This window comes from Cupressus sempervirens, chromosome 10, assembly GCF_028749045.1.
Source record: "Cupressus sempervirens isolate cs-2001-9-10 chromosome 10, ASM2874904v1, whole genome shotgun sequence".
Classification (NCBI taxonomy): domain Eukaryota; kingdom Viridiplantae; phylum Streptophyta; class Pinopsida; order Cupressales; family Cupressaceae; genus Cupressus; species Cupressus sempervirens.
In genome coordinates this window covers 561,537,189-561,552,114 of record NC_143127.1, presented here as the reverse complement: position 1 = coordinate 561,552,114, position 14,926 = coordinate 561,537,189, and the positions used below count along the sequence as shown (strand labels likewise).

The 14,926-nt window shown below is 34.7% G+C and overlaps 1 long non-coding RNA gene across 1 annotated transcript; it reads left to right on the top strand.

Moving 5' to 3' along the window:
- The first annotated feature begins 10,414 nt into the window (after positions 1–10,414).
- On the top strand, positions 10,415–11,296 carry LOC149535121 (uncharacterized). The gene is made up of 2 exons (XR_016356992.1): positions 10,415–10,503; positions 10,801–11,296. It is a non-coding gene; the product is annotated as an uncharacterized LOC149535121 (long non-coding RNA).
- Positions 11,297–14,926: the final 3,630 nt, after the last annotated feature.

Sequence of the window (14,926 nt, the reverse complement as noted above, 5' to 3'; positions counted from 1 at the left end):
TTTCATTTGCATTACATTCTTAGACATCATCCATTGCAGTATTCACGTTGATGCATCCACACATGCATGAGTATCCATACATGTATTAGTACTCATGCATTGACATGTCTAGATACATGCATACCCACACATATGTCTACATACATACATCTCTGCATATACATAGGCACATGCACATATGCTCATCTCATGCATGTACGCATGCATATATCTACATCATGCTCTGTCACTCACATACATGTATATATGATTGGTTACTCTGATTAACCATATGATTGCATCTCAGCATATATGATTGGTTACTCTGATGGTATTCATGTGGCACCCTTGGTATATGCATATGCCGATACACATTACAATGATTGATGCTTTGATCATTATAACCTGTATGGATATATCCATACAGCAACGGTGCAAGTTGCTCAGGATATATATTCAGATGGACTGCTAAATCCATTTTCGGGTGTCCCTGTCAATTTATGGATAGAGTAGTACACATTATTCAGCCTTGATGATTATCGGCACTTGATCGTTTGTTATCACTTGCAATTAGCATCGATCGCATTGTGCTCATTATATCATTATTGTGTTAACTAATAACATCAACAGTTATCATATGACGCGACTCTAATGACACGTCCCTTCAGACATATATTTATATATCATGCCATGGGATTTCGAAAGTGTGATTGATTCAGAATACATTTTAGTACTCCCTTTGTGGATTATCGCTTGGATTGAGCAACCCATGGTTGCTGATGCAACCTTCCAGTACAAGTGCAAATATTGCAACAATATATATCAGACAACACCTATTGAGCAAATCATATCTCTATATTAGAGATGACACTAGAGATTGCAGATTGCATATATTTTAAAGACATATCAGAGATGGCATACTGCCTGTGACCATCCCATTATCAACAATACATATTATATAGTAATATCAGAGATGGCTAGCAGGGAATATATGTGATTCACAATCACATATGTCAGAGACAACCATAGCATCACCCGAAGGTCTGGATATCTACAAATTTTGCCTGTAACATTATTTCATTGGCATTGGAATAGACTTTGTAGATACATACATTATATTATCTCCATTTGTATACATCTGCATGGCACCATTGCATTTTTCAGCTTTCAGTTATTCCTCTGTAATCATGGTAATTGTTTCAATATATTATCATCCATAATATGGAAATATGATTTTCTGCACATTGTTCATATTACAGCGCTTGAAACTAGCAAATAGCTGTCTTGTTGTGTAATTTCATGTTGTGTCCTAACATAACCAAAATGGGGAACCACTAGGATGTCTGCAAGATCTTGTGCACAAAAGCTTGACACCTACTTACATCTTAATTCAATGGAAGAAGCCATAAACTATGGAGCACTACATATGGATGGGGTAGTACACGAGTGATGCGTAATGTCCCCACTATTACGGTTAGTTTGGGACCATAATGATTATAAAGAAACTGGTAAGTTCATAATAAATCTAATTGAATATTTCATATCTTTAATAAGATGTGTAATGATTAACATTCATAATGAATGTTCTCCACCAAATTAATGGATCGTATTATGACATTCACAATGAATGCCCTCCACCAAGTTATACTTGGATCATTCTCCACCAAGTGCACTTGGATCCTATCAAGACATTCATCATGAATGTCCACCAAATTCAATTGGATCATTTTATGACATTCACTTTGAATGCCCTCCACCAAGATATTCTTGGATCAAAAGATATTAAATTCATTCTACAATTTTCAATTGTTGGTTATACCATTTAATGTCACATTATATAATAGGATTTGTACCTATTATTCATCATCTCAAAATTAGAGACCTATTGTCTAATTGATTGATTTCATTGTATATCATATATTTATTAATTGTAAATAAATTGGTTCCAAATATAATATAACACATATACTTACCTTTACCTCTATTAGGAATATGGAACCCGATGTCTTAATATTATTGGGGGCCCTTTGACTTGGTACTGTCCTGTTTCTATGCCTTCCCTTCGATGTATGTGGGATCGGTTATCTATAATGATGCTGCCCCCCTTCGGTGTATGTGCAGTGAATGTGCAGTGAATGTTTACTGTCTTGTCGACATGGCATCCAAGGTTATGATGGCGTGGCAGTCTTAGCGTATCCAATCACATGCAATCTTCTAGCTCTGTATCGTGATGTTTCCGTAAACAAGATAGTTGAATGGTGTACTTGTGTTTAGTGTTACTTTTGTAGGCACTGTTTATAAGAATGTTTTTATTGGCCCCTCCTTGAAAGTCTTTGTCCCCTTTATTTATGTCCATCCTATGGTCACGGGTCATGACTACTCGATCCTTGATTCATTAATTATTTTATTACTAAGCATGTTATTATTTATACAATGTAATCATTATATTATTCAATATTATGACAAATATGGATATTCATCGAAGGTAATATATTATTATTATTAATATCATTTATAAGAATCTTCTATCATTAAATATTGATAATATTTCAATACGATATATTGGGTAATTTTATAAATTTATATTATGTCACTGTAAATGGTCAATATATAAATGGTTAAAACAAGATTTATATCTACATTAGCCATATGTTATTATGGGGTTATGACAATCCATCCCTCTCAAAATTGCTTGTCCTCAAGCAATACAATTTCTTCTAATGTTAGATCTTATGAATCTTTTCCCTTAAAGTGAACCTCCGATGTGAAAAGGATTATCCTCGTCCTCTTGAGTAATAACCGCCCATGTTGCATGTTCTTGTTCATCATATCTTGCCTTCTTATTAGGTCTTTCTTTGATATATGTTATTTTATTCATTTATCATCTTTTACATCGATGATTATGCTCCCAGGGTTCTTTGCATTTGAAACATAAACCTTTCTTCAACAGATCATCCCTCTTAGGGCACCTATGACCCCCATTCCATGGTTCATGACACACGACATTTCTTTTCTTGTTCATTATTTCTTAACTCTTTATGTTCAAAAGATGTTTTGAAATTCTTGTCTCACTCATCTATTCTATTAATTCAACCTTCTTTGCTTTCCAAATAGCTTCTTCAAGGTTTTGAGATTCAAAGGGTTTTTACTTAGGCTTTAATGGGTTCTTTAAGTCCTATGAATATGTATGTGAGTTGCCCTTGGGATAAATTTGGGACCATTACTGCTAGGTCTTGAAATTGATTGGCAAATTCTTCTACTAACCCTGCTTGTTTGAGATGAGTTAGTTCTTGGTAATACCATTCAAGATCTTTTAGATCAAATGTACTCATCAACTTTTGAGTGAATTCACTATAGGAGGTGATTTTTTTGAGCCCCAAGGAATTTTGGCCATAGTGCCACCATTTGTGGGCTGATCCTCTCAAATGAAGTATAGCAAACTTGATAGCACCTTTTTCCATCATAGGAGTATAGGATAGATATGTATCTAATTTTTGGACCCATGCTTGAGTAGTTTCTTCTCCTGACCTGTCGAAACATCGTAATTTTACCTTATTCACGTTCTTCTGAAGGTCTTCATCTACGTGATGCTTCTTTCCATATTCCATGAGTTTAGATTCATAGTATTCTTTAAAGGGAATAAGCTATCGAAGATTGGGATCCAACCTGGCATACATTTGTGCAATTTCTTCCATGCTATTAGTGGTTGTTTCCTCCTCTGCAATAGGTTCTTCTCTTGGAATGAGTGAGGGGAAAGTTTCTTGTAGGACTGAACTTTGCAGCGAGGGCTCATTTTCTTCATGATTAGAATGATGGTCCCTTTGTAGGTTAGGTCTTTCATCCTAGTTATTATTATTGCTTAATTTTTGTATAGCTTCCAATTGTATTTTGTTGGAGTTTTCAGTCCTTTCAAATCTCTCATTAGTTTGTTCTATAAAGTTCCTTAGTTCCTGGGCTAATTGTTTGGCCATAATCGCTTGGAATAAAACTTTTCATAGGATGACATGATTATGCTTTGATACCACTATAATATCCCCACTATTACGGTTAGTTTGGGACCATAATGATTATAAAGAAACTGGTAAGTTCATAATGAATCTAATTGAATATCTCATATCTTTAATAAGATGTGTAATGATTAACATTCATAATGAATGTTCTCCACCAAAATAATGGATCGTATTATGACATTCACAATGAATGCCCTCCACCAAGTTATACTTGGATCATTCCATGGCATTCAACATGCATGCCCTTCACCAAGTTATACTTGGATCATTCTCCAACAAGTGCACTTGGATCCTATCAAGACATTCATCACGAATGCCTTCCACCAAGTTCTATAGGATCATTTTATGACATTGACTTTGAATGCCCTCCACCAAGATATTCTTGGATCGAAAGATATTAAATTCATTCTACGATTTTCAATTGTTGGTTATACTATTTAATGTCACATTATATAATAGGATTTGTGCCTATTATTCATCATCTCAAAAACAAAGAAACCTATTATCTAATTGATTGATTTCATTGTATATCATATATTTATTAATTGTAAATAAATTGGTTCCAAATATAATATAAGTTTATAACACATACTTACGTTTACCTCTATTAGGAATATGGAACTCGATGTCTTAATATTATTGGGAGCCCATTGACTTGGTACTGTTCTGTTTCTGTACCTTCCCTTTGATGTATGTGGGATCGGGTATCTATAACGGTGTTGCCCCCCTTTGGTGTACGTGCAGTGAATGTTTATTGTCTTGTTGACGTGGCAATCTTAGCATATTCAATCACATGCAATCTTCTAGCTTTGTGTCGTGATGTCTCCATAATGTCAAATGGTGTACTCATGTTTAGTGTTACTTTTGCAGGCACTATTTATGATAATGTTTTTATCACCCCCTTCTTGAAAGTCTTCTTCCTTTTTATTTATTTGTCCATCCTATGGTTACGGGTCGTGAATACTTGACCCTTGACTCATTAATTATTTTATTACTAAGCATGTTATTATTTATACAATGTAATCATTCTATTATTCAATATTATTACAAATATGGATATTCATCAAAGGTAATATATTATTATTATTATCATTTATACGTATCTTCTATAATTAAATACTGATAATATTTCAATATGATATATTGAGTAATTTTATGAATTCATATTATGTCACTATAAACGATCAATATATAAATGATTAAAACAAGATTTATATCTACATTAGCCATATGTTATTATGGGTTGTGACATGATGGCACCATGGAATGATTACCTTAGGACATTCCAGGATAACCTCCTATCAATACTTCACCGAAAGGCTCATCGAAAGGTTCGATAATAAAGACCTTGAACTACATTTCAAAGAGCTTACACAAGTCAAACACAGAGGCAATATAGAAGATTATACAATTGAGTTCCAACGAATATTAGTTTTAGTAATCGATATCTCAGAATGAAGGTTGATTGTCCTATTCATGGACGGGTTACTAGATCTGATACTTCGTTGGGTTAAGGCCTTAAAACCCACTCTTTCTATTAGAAGTCATAAAAAAGGCCATAGACATGGATTTTGGTTCTTACTAAAAGAGGACATTTCCAAAGGGAAAGCCAAATCCCTAAGGAAAATGTAAGTCCTCCTAACAATGAAACCAATTCCAAACATAAATTAGATTTCGAGACCCGACAAGAACTCTAGAGGAAAATTATCTTAGTTGCCGGATTCATCCTAGACAAGCCGGATCCGGATTCATGCTTCGATCCCTGAGTATCCGGGCAAGATCCTTGATTTTGCATGTGGATTCGTCATCCTGCCCGGATCCTCAAGGATCCAAGCCACAGCCTGAGGATCTATAGGCAAAATCAAGGATCCTGCCCAAATTCTCAAGGATCCAAGCCACCGGCCGAGGATCCTCAAGGATCATAATTTCATTTTGTAATTCAGTAATTTAATGTGAATGTGTTGATTTTCTTTATAATCATGAAAATAAATCAACGATCAAGTATACTAGATTCGTAGATCCATACTACAATCATAGATTCATACTATGAAATGATTTAGTTTTAGAATTATGTATATTTCTCTTATTTTTAAGTATATACTATATATATATATATTTATATACATACACGAATCCTCCACTAATTATAATTAGGAAAAAAAAATCTCCGAATCCACAGATCCGATTCACGTGCCTGAATCAGATTCGTTCACGAATCGGCAACTAAGAAAATTATGTTTCATTTGTAAGGAACCTTGGGTTCCTTGACACTGATGTAAAGGAAAGGGGCTGAGTCACTATATAGAAGTCAGACCTAACAATGATGATGGATTAGAGAACGATACAAATTTAGGGGCTAAACCACCACAAAAACCTAAAGAAGGTATTGTTGCCAACCTTGAAGGATTCAACACCTACACTTTTTGAATTCAAGGAAGTATAGAAGGAAGATGGATACAAGCCCTTATAGACAGCGGCTCCTCACACAACTTCACCAATAATTTCTTGATCCTAAAACACAACTTACCTATGATCCCTTGTGATACCATAAGGATAAAATTGGCAAATGGAAAAATTGTATTTTGCAACACCCGAACACTCTCCCTCAAGTCACAACTTGGAGATTACACCTACACTACTCGAATCCACAGTTTGGAGCTTGGCAACACTGATCTCATACTAGGTCTCCCTTGGACGAAGCACATTGGAACCTTCAAGCAAGATATAAACCATCAGATCATCACCTTCAAAAAAGAGAGAGGGAAATACACCTTGAATGGATTTCAAGCGTCCATACCTCCCATGAAGACTCAACAACAGAAAACCAAAGCTAAACCAAGGATAGAAGTGAATTTCAAAAGTGATGGAACATCGAGACCCGGTATTAGATTCAGAAACAAACCCATACGAGCTGAAACACCAAATGCTTTCAGGCAAGCAATTTTGAAGGAGGGGAGACTCTGATATCCATTAAAATCGTGAATTCAAAAATACAAATGTAAATAAGGCAAGGGAATTAAAACATACCTTGTCATGTAAATAACACTTTTCTTGATAGTTAGGATCTCATTTGCATTACATTCTTAGACATCGTCCATTGCATTATCACCTTTATGCATCTACACATGCTTGAACATCTATACATGTACTCATGCATCTACATACATACATAAATGCATACACACACATATACACGTCTACATACATGCATCTCTGAATACACAGATACATGCATATATGCCCATCTCATACATATACACATGCATGTATCTACATACATGCACTAGTACTCACATACATGTATCCATACTCATCCATATGATTACATCTTAGCATATATGATTGTTGCCTCTGATGGCATCCTTGATATATGCATATGTCGATGCACATTACAATGATCAATGCTCTGACCATTATAACCTGTATGGATATATCCATAAATCAACGATGCAAGATGCTCAAGTATTGTATTTAGATGGACTTCTAAATCCATAATCGGGTGTCACTATTGATTTATGGAAAGAGTAATAGACATTATTCAGCTTTGATGATTATTGGCACTTGATCATCTGTTATCACATGCAACTAGCATTGATTGCATTATGCTCATTATATTATTGTGGTGTTAACTAATAACATCAACAGTTATCATATGATGTGACTCTACTAGTGCGTCCCTGCAAACATATATTTATATTCAATGCCATGTGTTTTGGAAAGCGTGATTGATTGAGTATATATTTTAATACTCCCTTTGTGGATTATTGAATCAACAATGCAAGATGCTTAAGTATTATATTCAGATGGACTTCTAAATCCATAATCGGGTGTCACTATTGATTTATGGAAAGAGTAATAGACATTATTCAGCTTTGATGATTATTGGCGCTTGATCATCTGTTATCACTTGCGATTAGCATTGATAGCATTATGCTCGTTATATCATTGTGGTGTTAACTAGTAACATCAACTGTTATCATATGATGCGACTCTACTATTGCGTCCCTTCAAACATATATTTATATTCCATGCCATGTGTTTTGGAAAGTGTGATCAATTGAGTATATATTTTAATTCTCCCTTTGTGGATTATCACTCGGATTGAGCAACCCACAGTTGCTGATGCAACCGTCCAGTTATACAATTGCAAGTATTACAACAATATATATCAGACACAACACCTATTGAGCAAATTCATATCTCTATATCAGAGATGGCTCTAGATATTGCAGATTGCATATATTTGAAAGACATATCAGTGATGGCATGCTGCCTGTGACGATCCCATTATCAGCAGCACATATTATAAAGTAACATCAGAGACAGCTAGCAGGGTATGCGTGTGATTCTCAATTGCATATATCAGAGACAGCCATAGCGTCACCTGAAGGTCTGTATATCTACAGATTGCGCCTGTAATATTATTCCATTGGCATTGTACTAGACCTTATAAAGACTTGCATAATATCATCTCCATTCACATACATCTACATAACACCATTGCATTCTGTCATACATACTATTGCCTGCATTATCAGCATTCAAATATACATTTGTAATCATTGTAATTGCATCAATATAGTATCATCCATAATATCTCAATACAATTTTCTGCACATTGTTCATATTATAGCAATTGAAACTAGCAAATAGCTGTCTTGTTGTGTAATTTCATGTAGTGTCCTAACATAACCAAAAAGGGGACATTACAAACAGTTAGCTGGTTGACAACTTGTAACATTAACTTAGCTAATTTGAGCTTCACTTGGTGCTGGAGGAGGGTCCTACATGCCTTGTTGCTTACTTGCAGCAGATCCTTTTGAAAAAAGAAAAGAATAAATAGTAGCCACTACAAATCCTCTTAAGCACATTCTAGATTATTCATATATACCATTACTTAAAGCCAATGGTTGCTATTTTAGATAAAATAGTTGGGTTTGTATTGGTGCTCTAACCTTCATTTATAATATAATAATACTTAATACTGAAAGAAAGGCTAGAAAGCTAGAGTATGAAAACTAATCCTAACATCAAGTATACAACTGACTTTACATAGAAGTTGGAACAAAAGACACAAATGCTCATGTGACCGAACTTGGTAAACAAAAACAGCACTAGAAAGACCACTATGAAACCTCACTCGATCTCTTGGCCCTTGCTGCCATTTCTCACAGGCAATCATGCACCCTTTGACCCATGCCAACACACCAAAAGTACTTGGTATTGCACCCATTCGAATGACAACCTGTGTTTTACGGAACAATTGAGGAAGATAAAGGCCAAATCTTAAGTCCTTCCTATATGCATGATGGTGGAGGAGCCACAGAAAATAGGGATAGAAAAAATGCTTTCCACCCCCGCATACACATTGTGATGAGTAACATGAAATTTGGCTAGATCATTAAAATAGGCTCTTAGAACATCGACTTCCTGTGCAGCAATGCAGCTGAGTATCTCATGGATTCTGATCTTCCAAGCCCTGATTGCTCCTTGTGCTAGACATTTCCAAGGACTTAAAGAGCCTAGCCACTAGCCACCTGCATATCACTACATTAATCTGGGACAAACATTTGCAACAAGCACACCCTTGCTTTCATATCTGGGACGTGAATAATTAAGTTTGTAACAAAAACCCCACAAGTTTATGTCTTACTGTTACCTCTTGCCAGGCAGTGCCCACCTAAATTGTTTTGCACCAATTCTAAGACAACATGATTCTAACAATTGAAGATGCACACAAGACAATGATCCAAGGCAAAACTATTAAATTCCTCCCGCTGCCTCCAACAAGAACATATAACTAGAGTCATCGCTGATAAAATGGGCAAGGTTCAGGGCTTGAAAGCCTAGAAGCCCACAAACATTGAACCTTTACCTCACATGCACGTCTGCAGTGACCATTTTGCCAACTAGGGCTGAGCCCAGCTCCAATTGATTATGATGTTATTAAATGCATGTTTACAAAACTTTCAAGCACCATAATCTTTGTCTTCAACGTGTAGAGATAGTTGGAGCATTTACTTGCTTTGCCCTCAATCTTTTTCCCAAGATTGTGGGTGTTATGTACAACTACCTTCATTAATAATGGTGGGTAAAGCCTAATGTATTTGCCATATTCTTTCAAGTTCCTTCATGAGGGCGTTAGGTAGTTGTTATAGGGTCCTATTATGTGCCAACCTTGGCTATATAATTAGCAGCTCCATTAACAGATCTTCTGCAATGCCTGAAGTTGAGTGCCAAAAAGTTCTTTTTTCTGTTTTCATGCTTTGAACCTTTTCCACAAATGGTGAAAACACCAGCTAAAACAGGAGATTTTAGATGAACGTTCTATTATTATCAGGGTATCTCCTATAATCATATTATTGTATTGATATTCAACTGCTATACCCATCCGTACTAATAATTCTTCTGTTTCCCCCTCATTAGTGGTTTTGGTACCAATGAACAGTGATCCTCCATACAAAAATCTTCCTGGAGCATCTCTGAGGATCAGTCCACCTTCTGCATTACCCAGGTTGGTTTTAGAGGTTCCATCAAAATTGTTGACTGTATGAAACCTTGTTGCAGAGTCCAGCATTCTATTCTATCTTGATTGTGCTTCTTAAAAGCTTCTTGCAGTTTCTAGGGAGCTTTTCTTCTTATCCCTTTGAATAGAGTTAAAGCCAGTGATGGTTACATGAGAACTCTGAGCCTTATAAAGAATAAGGATACCTGTATTATCGGTCATATTGTTTGCTCACATTTTGTTGGAAGTGCTGCGATGTCAAAATCAATGGATAAGTAGTCAAATAATTGTAATGGTTCTTTTCAGATCATTTACAGCACACATAAAAGTGTTCCCAGATGTTTTGCAGTGAAGATTTTCACATTCAAACATTGTGGGTTCTTTAGTAAACACTATCAAATATCTATGTGTTCTGGGTGCCTCTACAATAAGAGTATGCTATGGAGATCAGAAGATCATTAGTCTCCTTTCAAATTCAATTTAACTTGAGATGTTCAGGGCACATTGGCAACATGGTAACAATTTTTTTGATATTCTTTTTGAGATATGACTAGATCATGTTTTGAAAAATCATCTTGTCATTCAGTGGTAAGAATCGTAGCTAATGCTAGGATGGAACATCAGCTTTATTATCTTTATGTTAATTCTGTAGCATGTCAGTTTAGAACTTTCTCGATACAGAAATAAGATTTTGGGAACAAACTGTGAAGTTTGAGTTAAATTTGTTATTATCATATCCCATTTAATTCTTATTAGGAAACTTGTCCAAATATCTTAATTGAAGTAATTATGTATTGAGTCTTTTCTCATGTATGAATGCAATGTTTAATGAAATTCCAATGCTTGGGATCCAAATGGTTGTTTTGGTTAACTTAAAGAATGCAACATGCAAGGAAAACCATTTTAACAACTTGTTTGACTATGTAGCATTTGCAATTTTTTTCTTAGCAAATCCAAATGGTTGTTTTGGTTAACTTCAAAGAATGCAACATGCAAGGAAAACCATTTTAACAACTCGTTTGACAATGTAGCATTTGCAATTTTTTTTTCTTAGCAAAATCTATTTTCTTTCCCTTGTAAGATTGTATCAACCTTATTTGAAAATATGTTTGAGAACATGAAATGACACTTAGATGTGTGGAATAAAAATTAATGCATAGCATGTATTAGCTCAAATATGTTTATTTTGGAAAACATTCATCAAAAATATTGTAGGTCATTTATAGTTCAGTCTTACCCAGGGTAAGACAAAATATAATATCTCACAACATTTAGGCATAAGGCAATGCAGTATACAAGTGTCAAAAAATATGAGGCACAATTTACTTCATAGTTTGTGCTTGGCGGTAAATACTTCTAAACACCCACCCCTGTACTATCCAATAACTCTGCCATAGGATTTTTAAAAACTTCTGCTTCCATTTATAAGGGCACAGGCGAGACCTTTGAATAATAATCAACCCAACACCCAGTTCAAGTAGGAATTTATAACTGGGGTAAAAGTGATATCGCAAGCTAGTTTTACTGGTTCCTCTAAAGATGAAAGACAGAATAAATATGTCGCAATAAAAAAAAATCCTACATAGTTAAAACTTATTTTTCTAACTAGATAAGTTTTCAAATTGCCCTGCACAACATTATCACATTCATACTCTTATCATATTGAATCCCTTCGAAAGTAGCAAACTGCCATTCTTCAAACCTCTCAAGTCACTTTCCCCTTTAAACCATTTTTTTCCTCGTTTTTGCTAGAGTGCATTATAACAAAAGCCTTTTAGGAATTGTGGAGTGAATGCAAAACATTTTCTGACAGGTGAGTCAAAGACAATTGCAAAAACACTTGTTATTGGAAAAATAGAACAGTAGAAACATAACAGAGAAAGAAAGAACTTCCAGTTTAATTTTATTGAATAATAGATGCAAATTTATACAATTGCTTGACTCAACAACTTTTGTAAATGACTCCTAATTAGATTGACAACAAACCACTTCATGATTGACAACACACACAAATTTGACAACTAACTGAAACTTATGGACACCTAACAACACATCTACAATAAGAACTTGATTCAAACTAGAACTCTTTGACGCACTCCTAATCTAACTTGTGTTGCTAGCAACTCAACAAGGTTTGCCACATGTGCAACAATTATTATTGACTATTGTTGGAACATTAACTCCAACACCCCACTTAATGTGACAACTAAAGAAAACATTATGTAGAAAATATACTTTGAAAATATGTCATAGAGGAGTCAGACTTTCTTATAGTTATGCAGTTATCATTCAGCTTCGGAACACCATTGGACACACCATCTCCACATGAAATGTCTCATAAAGGTACGATGCCAAGTTTCTAGACTTTCAAATCTCGTCAAGCTATTGGACACACCATCTCCACATGGAATGCCTCATAACCCTCATAAAGGTATAGCTTCTCTGAGCCTATAACACCTCAAACTTTTTGAGCAACCATCTAGCCTCTACCACATCTTTTCCTATTTTTCAAAACATTTATCTCTTCAAAATCAAACAAAATTTTCAATGAAATCATAATCATTTGATGGTTCTTCTCTAGACCTCATCTTCTTAACAACTTCTTCTCTAATGGACAAAACTTAATAGGAAGATGACTTTGATACCATATTGGAGAAATAGAAGAACATAAACATAACAAAGAAAGAAAGAACTTCCAGCTTAATTTTATTGAATAATAGATGCAAATTTATACATTTGTTTGACCCAATAACATTCCTAAATGACTGCTAATTAAATTGACAACAAATTACTTCATAATTGATAACACACATAAACTTGACAACTAACTGAAACTTATGGACACCTAACTCAAACACATCTACAATAAGAACTTGATTCAAACTAGAACTCTTTGACTCACACCTAAACTAAATTTGTGATGCCAACAACTCAACAAGGTTTGCCGCATGTGCAACATTCATTATTGACTACTCTTGGAACATTATTGACTACTCTTGGAACATTAACTCCAACACTTGTTGGCAGTTGAGAAACCATGGTTCACACCATCTCTTTGTTTCATTATAGAACTACTTTATTGCATCTCTTTCATCATATAGTTGACCTAGACCATTTCATGGCTGAGAAACTTATTTAAAATTGCATGGAACCTTATAATTGCATACATTTAAATTGACAGGGTGTGCAAGCGAGGGAGGGGAGGGTGTGATCAATATAACAATATTCTTTGTTTAAAAACTTATTCAATCAGTTTAAAATTTAATCAAAATTAGCACTTGAATAAAATTTAATTAGCACTTCACTAAAATTTAATAACCATGGCAGATTTTTTGCTTTCATTAATATTCTTTTTACAAATGTTATTGGCACCAACCCCTCATTCAATTCGTGAGAATCAAGCTCTTATTCAATTTCTCCTCTAAATTATTCTCTAATTCTCTCCTTTGATATGCTATAATGGTTATCATAAATCTGTCATAAAATTGATCACCATCTCCTTATAAATCTGCAATATAATCTCACAATCTTCTCGTAAATTTGTGAATAATCTAAATAAGTTTGCAAAAGTCTTCTTACAATTTTCTCTTTTCAAGTCTGGTGTATTTTTGTTTATCTTTTAGCTTCACAACACATATTTCTTCAATTCTCAAAATGTCATTTTCTCTTTTTCTTTTTATATCTTCACATCTTTTTCTCTCTATATGAAGAGACATCTCTTACAAAAGAGATGACCTCTTGAGAACATTAATGCAACCTTTATATCTATCCCTTCATAAAGTCTCACTGCTTCTATTCAAGAAACATTTTCACTTCCTTTAGATGGCTGCAATTTTTGTCATTACCTATTGTTTGTTAGCATGAATGCTGATGATACTGCATTGGAGGAGCATCTTAAGCATTGGAGAGTATTGACATGTTGCATTCATGATTGTGTTTGTCATTGATGTCAACTTAGCATAGTTTCTGTAAAGACTGGTTGAGTAGTAGATATAGATCTTAATGGTACGGACAATGGTTTGGTAGTTACGAACATTTTCAACATAATGTCCTGATAACGTGGTTAAGTGCGTAGAGTCTAAGTTGAAGACATACGAAAGATGTATGTGATTTACTGAGAGCAGTTCAAAGACAATAGTATTGGGAAAGCAGTTCCTAATGTTTGTTAGCTAGATTACATTTGAGATGCAGTGAGAAGATGCATAGTTAGACAGTGATAGAGGACAATCATGTGGTGACGTCAGCAAGTGCACAAGACCTAGTATCACATGTGTGAAGTTTCGTAGACACTGTGAGCCGATAGTGCTATTGTAATTGTAATTAATTAATTATCTTATTATAATTAATTGTGAAAGCCTCAAGGCCGACTCAAGGAATTATTATGAAGATATGGTATAAAGGAAAGATGTTTTCCTTGTTTGTAAAGGTGTGG